General features: G+C 41.9%; 1 long non-coding RNA gene across 1 annotated transcript; it reads left to right on the forward strand.

Annotated features, from left to right (window-relative positions):
- The first annotated feature begins 5054 nt into the window (after positions 1–5054).
- LOC124413077 lies at positions 5055–10577 on the forward strand. Its single transcript, XR_006929844.1, has 3 exons — positions 5055–5068; positions 6546–6549; positions 10304–10577. It is a non-coding gene; the product is annotated as an uncharacterized LOC124413077 (long non-coding RNA).
- The last annotated feature ends 2624 nt before the right edge of the window (positions 10578–13201 follow it).

Raw genomic sequence — 13201 nt, forward strand, 5'->3', positions numbered from 1 at the left:
TTTTTTGAACAGTTCGGCAAAATGACAGGTAAGTGGAAATGACCAATTTTTAACTTGTTGTTCCGCAAGCGTTTTATCTGCCAGAAATTCTCAACATTCGTATTATGTTGATGAGAAGTATCGATCATTCAGAAATATTACGATGTGTTTTTTGGAGTTGCGTTGAGAAAATGTTTACCGTTAACCTGATTGGTATATCATGACCAAAGTTTCGCCTGAATTGAAAGTGTGAAACCACACGCAGATGTTCCCGGCCGTCTCGCCGATTTTTATCAAACGTGCCGTGGATCAACGTAAATCAATGTGGATTGAGTGAAAATAACCGACGCAGATAGTCGAAGGAATCAATTTTTCGGATGCTAACAGGTAAGTGAGAACGTCTGATTCTTACATTGTTGTTTCGCAGGCGTTTTTACTACCGGAAATTGTCAATGTTTAAATTACGTTGTTGAAAACTTCGGGCTATTATGAAGTATAATATGTTTGTCGGATTTGCGTAAAGAAAAATGTCTGACCGCTGTCCCGATTAGTAATTTATGACCAAACTTTCGGTGGGATTCAAAGTGTGAGATCGTGCGGAGATATTTACTGCCGTCTTACTGATTTTAATCATACGTTCGGTGAACTGAGGAAAATTTCTGTGAATTGAGTGGAAATAATTAACGAAAATACGTGCAAGAAACCAATTTATTGGGATGGTCGCGCATATTCGCAGATAAGTAAAAATGTCCGATTCTAAGATTGTTTTGCAAGCATATTCTATATGGAGAAACCTTGAGATTTAAACTGTCTCGATGTCAAACGTCTATCATTCGGGAATGTGATAACATATATATACTATAAAGCTGCGTGGAAAATAATGTTTGACGGCAGTTCTGATTTCTGAATTATGAGGTTAATAGGATCAACCTACTCACCTCCCTCACCTCGTCTGATTATGTTCAAACGTTTGTAAAAATCAATGATAACTCCACTTTGTACGTGATGAATATTGCCGTCCCGATATTGTACACGCAAGACCAGCGACGCTTTTGTAGGTTTTAGTTCCTGCTATTTTGTTTGACTGATCCCGTAATTTTTTGTGAACTTCAAAATTGATTCGACTTCGTGCATCGCTAATTTATATTCGCGCCTCGTGATTTCGGGCCTTTAAATTTCTTAGAGATTTGAAAACTATACCACACTGTACAGCGTAGTAAAGAATTTTGATTTCCCGTGACTATATTCGAGCATTCGGTGTTAATTGTTTACCGTTTTGTGTTCTCGCTTCATTGGTGTGATTTTTTTTCTTTTCAAAATTTCTGAATTAATTCAATCTCGTGATCCGTCAATATTTTCGTCTTGTTCAATTTCTGTATCAGTCCCGGTCTCGTTTACTTTTTTTTTGAATCTTAGAATCGATTCCATTTAGTGCTATTTTTGCACTTCGAATTTTTTTTTCTCACTCTGTTTCTTTTGTGTTCCATCGTGAAACCAAAAACTGACGTGCGATGTGAATATTTCTACTTCGCGTTCGTCTGATCAGGTAATTTTTTGAAATTTAAATATGTTACCACTTTGTACAGCGTAGTCGACAATTGAGGAAAACCTCATCCAAGAAAATGCCTGCTCGTCCCAACCAGAGAGTTTTTATCCCACGTAACGAAAGGATCAAAAGTGGGAGGATCTACAACGTGAACAAGAGGACAGCCAGAGGAACTGCGTAAGCATAAAAATTTTCATATCTTATACAGTGTATAAACTTGGCCCAGCGAAAATTAATCTTTCTGAAAGCGTTTATGTTAGAAACTCATGGATGATAAAAAATAAATTTAAAAATGTGAAACGCGCAGGAAATTATTGTTCCGTTCACTTTTGTGCTTTGTTTCGTCGCCGCTGCACTATACTCTATGACCAGCATATCTGCGGATATGACGGAAAAAATCAAATCTTTTAAACATTTATTACTAGCCACGTTTTTCGAGAGTGTTCTCGCTGCGCTTCCGTATCGACATCGACTTGTGTTATTTGTCGGTTGTACGTGGACGTACAACAGTCAGCTGTTGATATCCTATTTACGTTATCCCGTTTAGTACACAAAATCTGATCTATTCAGAGGAACGTAGATCGCTGCAAACATTTGATATTATCGTATTCATAATTATTCGAAAAATTTGTTCATGCAGGTTGGGTCTCTTCTACGCTAAGCTCAGCGGCACGTGTCGTCACAAAGGAAGTTGAAATAGTGTAGATTTAGATTCCGAATGATCCAAATGCCGGTTGTCGTAATGCTCAAAGAAATTCTCATCATTGAATTCTCAGTTGACCTTGCTGATTATTTCTTCACATCTCTCTCTAATATTTGATGTTCACGTATGATTCGGAATTCATGATTGCTCGGAACGCACTGAGTTCGAACATGAAATGAAAGAAAGTCCATAGTTGAATTCATCATGCTCATATCCTAGTTTCTTACATTCTGAATCCATAATTATTACATCTCAGATTCCATTAAATCAACTGTACAAACTTGTACTACGAATAAGTAGTTAGATTTTACTGTGATTGTATTTTATATTCTCGTTTATCGCCAATTATAAGATGGTCACGTGGTGGCAGCACGGAGATGATTGGCCAGGATCATCAGGATTGCAGCTCAGACCGATACATTGTACGTTCAACGAGTCCATCAGTCATCCGTTTCTTCGAATTGTATCATTGTTGAATATCGTTACCACTATCTATTTTATACCTAGTACTCCTCTTCAATATTTCCATACTTGAATAGTATCGCATACCTTTTTTTTATAATAGCGGAGCTTTTCGCACTTTCACGTTCGGTTAGTTTTGTTTTCTCTTCTTCTCTTTCCTGCTACGCCGCCATATTTTGTTGACGCTTTGTCGTGGTTTTCTAGTTTGCCATATTTTGCGCCATAATTATTTATCATTTGTGGGACTGCCCAATACCGCAAATAACTTCTATTCCTGCACGTATTTACTACTTATTTGTTTGATCACTTGGCATCCGTAATTTCGTAATTCAATTATGATATCATCTTACTAACCCGGTATATATCTGCCATTTTCGTATCACTGGCTTCACCTTGCTGTTTCACTCAAAATTCATCATAATCAATCTTATTTATGATAATATCATTCACTGTCCTCTTGATATTTTGCTCTGCCTTCACTTGAATTGTCAACCCTTACTTTGATTGACTTCAAATTGTTTTTGCATGCTAGCCTTTCCATAACCGAATCATATAAATCTTGTCGACCGTCATCAATTTGGAGTTTGGAACGTCATGTTTCGCTTCATTTTTTTATTTTAATTCAACTCAGAAAAGCGCGGGCCTATTTTATGTTGGGAATTTTCTGCCAACTTTTCTGCTTGATACAATATTACGAAAAAGCAACCGAATCTCTTAATATTTGATACTCGAATGGTAAAATTGTAACAGCCACTAAAAAATTCTGTGTGGCTGAAGTAAGTAACGTTAACGTAACTGTACATCGGAGGAAAAAGTTACTATTTCAGAAGTTTATCGTGACATTGAAGTAGTCAAGCTTTCCAAATATTAATACGTTCCGCTTTAATGTGACTTACTGGCTTTCAGGCATTCCTACAATTGCGAAATAACAATCTTCTCTAACGTTAATCATTACGATAATTTTATTAACTTCAGCCTCATAAAATTCCATTGTGTTATTCCAAACACAGATGAATCTCTATCGCTGAGAGTGATTTCTAGCTCAAACAAGAATCGCTTATAGAAAATATTTAAACGCAAACCAAAACCAAACAAGAAAAAGGTTAAGAATACAAAAATTTCCAGCAACGGCTTAATCATTTCTACGATTTTCGATTAACTTTATCTGTAACTTTTTATTGATATTTGATTTTATGAGACGTAATTACTCACACTTGTATTTTCTTGGGTGGAAATAAAATTTCTGTCAATTCGAAAAATTAGTTGGAAAATAGAGAGGATCCTTTCCGCACGAATGGAGTGGGCTTAAGATTTTCGAACAAGGAAGCAGTTTTTTTTTTTTAGGATTTTTTAAGGACACAATGTTCAAAACGATATTTTTATTTATGAATCGCAACAAATGTCGATTTTCTGATATATTTTGCATACATTTTTTGAAAAGTTAATTGAAAATTGAAAAATTGAAAGAATAAAAATTCCAATCGATGCATTTTTGAAGAATTTATGACTATTAAAACATAAATAATTTCGAAAAATTCAGATCACGTTAACCACTTGATGAAAAATTGTATAAAAATCATGCAGCCCTTATTGACAGAGTACAAAAAGATAAACAAAAATCAGGACTAAATCAGGTCATTTTTTTGGTAGGTGTGTTAGCATGGTAGGCCCCATATACAACACTCGTGACAAGGAGTTCATTCAACTTTTCCAAAAGATATTGGAAGTTTTTCAAAAATTTGAAGGGGTGATTACTAACATCACCAGAGTTGACTTTTCTTACTTGAATTGGCGTATCTATGCTGATATCTGTTCACTGCATTCCGACGGCTGCTTCTTGCACCTAATTAATTTAATATTATTCCTATCATCTAATTTTTCTATATCGCTCTCTTAGCGTAACTACTACTGCTGCTATTAGTCCACCGCTAATACCACACTGTTTCGATTTTGTTTTCGTACAAATTCACATAAGCAGTGACCATTTCTTGATTGAATTATAATAAACGAAAATTCACAGTTACTTGAAATGCGCCACCCAATTCTGCCGTGGTACTGCAAAAAAACTGGGCGATGGTCCAATTATTCCCAGCCAAGACCATTCGGAAATCTGTAATGCAGATGCAGATGCTCGGTTAGTAGCCGAGTTTAGAGCAGCGTTGAAATCAGCACTCGAGCGGCATTACTGGAAATTAAGAAATTTATACGACGTGACGGTGGCAGTGTGAGTATGGATTTGAACTTGACTTCCATTTTTGATATGATGAAAATGTATAATTATTACATCTTTCGTGACAAACTATTTGTTTCTTGATTCATATGCAATCGATGTAAGTACACGGAGAGAATTTTATGGTAAATACTATAATCAAAGTATTGTAAAAAGCTCTAACATATTTTAGTGATAACGAATACTATTTTTTATTATCATAAATATGATATGAATAATAAAATTTACCACCTGTATATTAATTTTTATTATCTGTTAAGTTCTCATCAGATTGTAACCTTAACTATCAACTCGAATCAAGTTAAATATCTGAATAATAACTTTTAAAATTATGTTGATAACTCCTATAATCAATGATCGTGATCATTACCATCAGAGCTCATATTATTTCGCGTCCTATTTTGGCCAACATTCAGCGCTGCAATCTCAAGTCTAGACATTCCAATAATTTCGATAGAGATAAAAAAAATTTCATTCATAAGCGCGATTGCCTCTTTTTTTTCCGAGGAGTTGCGGAATCCAAGTTACGGATTCACGCCAGTCATACGGGCTAGCGCGGATGTGGGACTCCAGGGTGACCTACCCACTAAACCGCCACCTCCTGTGCAATGCCCCCAGCCAGGAACTATGGTGATATTACTTCTAGCTGGGGGCTCTGTCCGTGTATGTCTTGTCAGTCTGTCCGTCCGTTTAGTGCGGGCCGTCCGTCAGTCATGTTACGTCAGGCAGCCGTCCGCGTTCTTACGTCGTAAGATTGTCTCTGTATAGGTGACAACGAGTTGCCACCTTTCCGTACTGTGGAGCATCGCCCCGACAATGTTGTCGGGAGTAATGCCTCCCACGACCGTCTCAAGTCTCTGTCGCTGTTCTGTCCAGCGGTCACATTCAAAGAACGTGTGTTCCGCGTCGTCTCGTCCGTGTCCGCAGTACGTACAGTTGGGCGTCCGTACTCGGTTCATGTTATGTAAGTACCGTCTGAAGTAACCGTGGCCCGTCAGAAGCTGGGTGACGCAAAAATTCACATCCCCGAACCCCCTCTGGATCCACGGTCTGAGGTCCTTAATAAGTCGTCTCGTCCAGTTTCCCGTCGTTTCTTCCGTCCAACGTCCTTGCCACGTCTGCATCGTCGCGTCTCTTTCCGTCGTTGCCGCGTCCCGTCGGGTCACGTCCGCGTCTCTTCCGTAGACCCTCCTACGCTCGAACGCAAGAAGGTCTATGGGAATCACGCTCGCCACCACCAGAACAGCCTCTGCTGAGACCGTCCGATAGGAGCAAGCGATCCTCAACGCGCTCCGTCTCTGTACCGTCGTCTTCGCGTGAAAGTAGTTCTTAGTCTTTAGGGAATGTGCCCAGATCTCCGCCCCGTAAAGCAGAATCGAGTGTGTGGTGGACATTAAAAGTCTCCGTTTCCCCGGTCTCGGTCCGTTCGTGTTTGCCATCAGGCGGCTTAGGGATGCTATCCTTTCGGCCGCCTTCTGAGCTGTCCGTTGTATGTGAGGCCAGAAGGTCATCTTCGTATCCAGGGTCACCCCCAGGTACTTGACTTCCCCTCTGGTCTCGATCTTATCCGTCCCGACCGTCATGCGTAGTGTGGTCGGTATGCGTCTTCTGGTGAGAAGCACCAGTTCTGTCTTTTCCGTCGCGAGTTGTAGTCCGTGGTCAGTCATCCACCGCCCGACTCGTCTCATCGTCTGGTTTAATACGTATTGTGCCAAGTCTGGAGTGCGCTCGACTATCACCGCAGCCACGTCGTCAGCGTAAGCGACTAGGCGAACGCCGAGCGGGAGCTCCAGTCTCAGCAGGCTGTCATAGATCCCGTTCCAAAAGTCAGGTCCCAGTATGGATCCTTGGGCGAACCCCGCGGTGATCTGTCGCGTCACTTGACCTTCGGTCGTTCCGTAGTCAGTCGTCTGTTCCGAAGGTAGTCTTCCACAACCCGGAGCAGGTAAGGCGGGACCCCGAAGTCGCCTCTCAGCGACTCCAAGATGTCCACCCACCTGGCCGAGTTGAAGGCGTTCCTGACGTCCAGTGTCGCCAGCAGCACGATAGGTCGTGCTGCGTGGCAGTGCGTGTCTGTCTCCCGGAAGGAGTCGACCACCTCCTGGATCGCTCCGATCGTCGATCGACCCCTCTGGAAGCCAAACTGTCGGTCTGATAGTCCTCCTCCTTTCTGTATTTCGTCCGTCAGTCGTGGTCGCAGTAACTGTTTGAAAAGTTTCCCCGTCGTGTCTAGTAAGCTCAACGGCCGGTAGGCCGACGGTGCGCTGGGGGCACCCTTACCCTTAGAGATAAGGACCAGCTTTGCCGTCTTCCACCGGTCGCTGAAAGTCCCTGTCGTGAGGCACGTGTTGTAAAGGTCGAGAAGTATCTCCGGCCTCAGGCTTGCCATCAGCCGAAGAACCTCCGCCGGTACCCCGTCCCGTCCTGGCGCCTTACCCGTCTTCATTGCCTTGGCCGCTCCGACGAGCTCCTCAGCAGTAAAGACGGGGGCCGGCGCTTTCGCCAGTTCCACCGAAAGCTTGTGCGCGTCGAGTTTGTCTACGTTCCCACCGCGGGGGGTGCTGGATCCTCGTCCGTATCGTCGTCGTCTCTCCTGCCACTTCGAAGACGATGTACTGATGATCGCTGGCCGTCTAGCCCTCGAACACCCGCCACCGCCCTACCCGTGGCAGGATCCTGTCCGCCGTCATCGTAACGTCCGGGATGGAGTCTCCAAATCCCGGTCGTCTGTACGTAGGTACGTTTCCCGTGTTTGCCACTACCAGGTCCAGCCTTGCGGCCATCTCTAGCAGTAGCCGTCCGCGTCTGTTCGTCTCCGTCTTGCCCCACTCGATCGCCCTCGCGTTAAAGTCCCCCGCGACCACGAGGTCCCCGGGCAGGTCCCTGAGTCCGTCTTCAAGGAGCGCAACCTTTGCCACGAACTCCGCCGCAGCGCAGTTTGGGGTCAGGTAGACGCTGACGTAAGTGACAGCGCCCACCCTAGCCCAGACGTAGTCGTCTCCTACTCCACGAGCGGCTGTCCGGGCTCGGGCGGCGCCCCTTACCCAGATAGCTGCTGTCTCAGTCTCGTTCGTAATCCAATCCTGTGTTTGTCGTACCCTGTACGGCTCGCACAGGATCAGAATGTCGGCGTCATGTTCGTCCGCTATCTGTGGTAGTAGCATGTCTGCTGTCCTACTGCGGTTCAGGTTGCCCTGAACTATCCTGTCCGTCGTCCGGCCCGCTTCCTGCACTCCTACAGCGCAACCCGGTACACAGCACACCTTCCGGAGCCCGAAAAGTGCGCCGCATCCCCGTGTCCCGCCTTGAAGCACAGTGGGCAGTTTGGTCTGTTCTTACAGTCCGTCGCGAAGTGTCCCGTCTGGCCGCACTTTCTGCAGCACTTAGTCCTGTCCTCGTCCGTGCAGTTTGCCTTCGTGTGGCCGTAGCCAAGGCACTTGTGGCATTTCGTCACGTTCAGTCTTTGTCGAACGCGGCAACCCACCCATCCAATCCCGATCCGTCCCTTGCTAAGCAGCGCCTTGACTTCGTGCGATTCAAGGTCGCAGACAGCCATGTACTGCTCGGCTCGGTTCGGACCAAAGATGTGGACCCCGAAGTCCGCTTCTCGTCCCGTCTCTCGTCGCAGTGTCTGTATCACGTCGTCTCTAGTCGTGACACAGTCAAGGTCCATGATCTCCAGTTGTACTCTGGAGACCCCGGCCCTGACGTTGCCTGTGTCGCCGACCGCGTCCTGTGGGACGCGTCGGAAATCGTCTCGTCCGTTGGCGTCTGTCTTTATCTTCAGAAGACACAGACCATTCTTCGTCTTCCTGAGGGTCGTCACTTTTACGTGACTCCTCGCAGGATCGACCGTGGCCCGTATCCTCCTAACGATGTCAGAGTACGTCTTGTCTTTTCCGGGTCTGACGAGCACAGCCGTCCCCCATTGCTGGGGAGCCGCTCTGCGCCCTTCAGCCCCGGTCGTCGCGTCCGTCGTCGGGTTCGTTCCGTCCGTCCGCGTCTTCCGTTTCGTTTTGGTCGTCTTTTTCGTCACCGTTTGCCAGTCGGCGGCCGGTTCCACCGCCGTTGGCCTCTTTTGGGAGGTCTCCGGAGTGGTTCCGGTCGCTTCCCGTTTTCGTTTCGTCCGTGGAGTGTTTTGCGTCCGCTGTTCCGTCTGAGCGTCCGTTTCCGTCGTCTCGTTGTCCGTTTTGTTTTCCGTCGAGACTGCTCTGTTGCGCCTATTCAGTGCAACGTCGGTAGCCTCGAGGATCGTCTTTATGCCGCGTTTCACGGTCATATTTATGTTTTTTTGGATGGCCGCCGCCTCGGCCATCCCTGTCGCTGTCCTGTGTATCAAAGACAGTATGTCCGTCAGGTCCATATCGTCCGTGATTCGCGTTTCCGTGCCGACTATGGATGCAGCGGAAGCGCAACCCTTCCCGCTGCCTGTGCTCGACACGCTGTCCGTCCTGTCTCGTCGTGGTTGTCCCAGTGTCGTTCTGTCCGCTTTGCCAGTTTTCGTGTCAGTCGTCTTCGTCGCAGTGTTTGTCGCCAGGTCATCGCACAGTTTGCGGCCCCCAGAATCCATGCCACTGCCATGGGCCACCGGGGCTTTCACCCGATCGGAACCCAGGGTGGATTTTCCCTGTGCAGGGGCTACCACCTGAGGTATAGCGTTTTTTCCCTTGTGCATATCCATAAATGTTCCGTAGTGCTCGGGTCTCTCGGGGGTGCGAGTCCCCGTACCGTGCCGGAACGTCACACGGCCCCTGAGGTCGCCTCCGGGGCCATCCGTCGGTCTTGTGCCGACTTCAGTCCCCTTCGGCTTACTCGGTGTACGCAGGGTCGTCACTCCCCGAGTGAGAGGGTTTTGAGGCCCGCCCACCACCTACGTGAGCGATTGCCTCTTTATTACCATTGCTATTATCATTATCATCGCAATTGTCATTACTATTACGATAATTATTATTATCATTATTAATATTATTATTATTAAATTCAGGTTTCATGTTTACTGTGTCGCTTATTATACAATTGGTAACTTTAACTACCTTTGATGGTAAATGTAACCATCTAGATCGGAAATCGTACGATCGCTCAATTCTTGGAATTATCATTTTACGATTGTATTGACGATGATAATTGAATTATTATATTCATCATCTTGACTTTTAAAAAAGTAACTACTATCTGAGATAGTCAAATTTACAATACAAGTATTGTTAGCGCTAATATGAAATTCTCTTCGTGTAGATATATTGTATAGAGTGCGACTTTATCCCACGAACCTCGTTACAACTTCATTACAATTAGAAAAAGTGCCTCTGTTTTATTCAATACTAGTACCTGACGTGAAAACAAACGACTATTGAGATTCTCGTTACACCAATAGGTACCCAAGGCCGTTGACTGAAGAATATAAAGACGGTTACCCCTGGGTAAATTTTTGTGACCAGTTTTCGGCGGGTAAGTGGGCTCAGGTGGGCCTGGAAGCGTAGGAGGTTTCTGCTGAATCGACTCTACCCAACAAGCGCATACCGACATTCGTAGCAACCAAAACAGTGTCGATATGGAAGCTCGAGGTCGAGTCGGTACGAAGCGAATGTGTGAAACTAGTTATCGACTGTAAATGTTAGCACAATATCTTTAGCAACACAGTCGTTATTTTATTCCAATAATACGGATTCGGTTCTCGTTTGACATAACTTTCCTGCACTCGCCTACACTCATTTCTCTGTATATTGGCAAATGGTTGCAAAATTAAATGCAACGAATTAATTTGAGACATACACAAATTGTGATAAGTATCGAAATAATTATATTTTCCACAATCATAACATGAAAAGAACAGTTTTGTTATGAATTGTGCAAAATTATTGTCGTAGTGATGAGTATTTTCTAAGATTGCACAACTCAAATGTAGTCAATATATGACAATGCTTCATCTGCTTGAACCATCTACGGCACGCAGTTTTACTATTTAATGGCAGAAAAAAAATCAAATCAAAATTAAATTATCATCAAAAACTAATTTTATTGATGGCACTGCGTAATTAAAATATCATGAATTATTATTGTATATCGAAATAAATTTTAATGTTAAATTGAAATTATGGTACATCATAATAAAAAATAGCTGTATCATAATTATGTCAGCGCATAAATTTTATTTGAAATTATGTTTATGCTTTAAAATAAATATAATGAGCTCGTAAACAATTATACTTGTGGTAATGACTATTGGAAAATTGCAAGTTTTATTATAACAAAATAATAATTAAATTTATTTTCATTATGATCAGGCCAAACAGGTAATCTGAATTAATTTTATGTACATAATTGAGAATTAAAATTATGTACATAATGAAATCGCAATAAATAAATTTAACAGCTGTAACAATACTATTCGTCCAATTACTATTATGCAACAACATAATTTTTATTCGATAAATTGTTTTATATACTTTCATGATGAATTATCAAAATTAAAATTACGAAATGACATAATAAAGACTCATGGTTGCTAATAAAATTTATGACGGTACAGCATAATGATTCTATTACATTTAATTATGTCTTTTTGCACATTTATACTATCAGCGTTGTCATAAACGAATTCCATAAGTTACTATTACGATAAATCGTAACGAAAATTCCATGTTAATTTTATGTGTGAGTAAAAATAAAATCAATCAATTTATTAATATGTAGCGTAGGGTGGGTCGAAAAAACCGACTATTTTTTTTCATTGAAATCAACAATCAACAAACTCAAATTTGTATAAATTTCCCTGAAACTCATAGACTGAATTAAAATTTTCTGAATAATCAATAAAAAACTGTGAAAATTTGCAACCATTGGAGTTTGACGATGAATATCTTTGAAACACTTAATTTAATCGACAAATCATAAGAGACCATTTTTGTAGAACAGTCAATTTCCTACACAACTATGGACTGCGCATTTCATGAAAAAAATTTTTTAACGAGTCATAAAATTCATAAGCAAAACAGAAATTTGTCTTGAAATAATCAAACTTAAACCTTTGATATCTTTCAAATGGTGAGGTTGACGGAAAAATTATACCAGACGTTTTTTGTAGAACGTTCCATTTCCTATAGAAAAATATAAGGAGAGATATTTTTTTAACGAACATTTAATAGAGAGATATAAATTTTCGTTTCTAATACTGAGGAACAAATGGAAAACTATAAAGCGGAGGACCTTCCTATCAAAATTAAGAGCTCATATTTGGTGAGTATTTTTTAGAGGTGTATAGCAACCGATTTTTCAGAGAATAAAGTGGAAAAAGAAATTGTCGGCTTTTTCGACCCACCCTAAATTGTAGTGGCATATTTATAAATATTTGTGATTACGATAATGGCTAGTTAAAAGAATTATTATTATTTTTATGCATCATTATAATGTCATCAATTATTATTATGACATGTCACAAGATAATACAAACTATTATGTTGGAAGATAATAACTAGTAATTAGATTTATGTTGCGACATCATAATATTCGATCTTATTATGTTAGTACATAAAAAAAATTACCAGAACAATATTAACTTAAAATTAAAAATGATAAAATAATTTGAATTTTTTATGCAAAATATTCTGCGATTGACATTAAAACAGCGTGCCAAAACCATCTGAATCAGACAACACGTTACGTAATTCAACCAACGACGAACATATATTATAGACATGTATATTTGTCCGTCAGTCGGGGTATGCATATGTAACTTATGCAGTATAATAACGTTTTGTTCGTGTATTATGTACTACAGGACTGTACGTTTAGGGTAGTTTCTCTACAATTCGTTTTTTTACAATCGTTCTGAGAAAAATACATATCCATTCATTCCAATATTTTACATGAGCTGTCAAAATCTGACGGAGCTTGGCCCTGCCGATCTCAAAATATTAATTAATAAGGTTTCAACTTTCAACACGTGATTATCCATTTTGATGCTCCATACTCGAGATCTCGATTTCGGTGAATCCCTCAAGATCGTCGATTAGAATCTTCATGAAAACGAGTATGCTGTAGGGGAAATCGCGTGTACATAAGTCGGTTCTTTAGCCGTAGAACACACATTCTGCATAATTGTTACTGCCTCTATGCACGTCATGTTGCATGTCAATTAGGGTGGTACTACGTCGTATGAAAATCGAATTCCAAATCTGTTTCAAATCGTTCAAAAATCTGTGCTACAAATGTTGACCCTCTACAGCAATGGGAACCCATGCACTACCAAGCTTGCATTTTCCCCGTTCACGGTTGTTTTTCG

This window comes from Diprion similis, chromosome 2 (genome assembly GCF_021155765.1).
Source record: "Diprion similis isolate iyDipSimi1 chromosome 2, iyDipSimi1.1, whole genome shotgun sequence".
Classification (NCBI taxonomy): domain Eukaryota; kingdom Metazoa; phylum Arthropoda; class Insecta; order Hymenoptera; family Diprionidae; genus Diprion; species Diprion similis.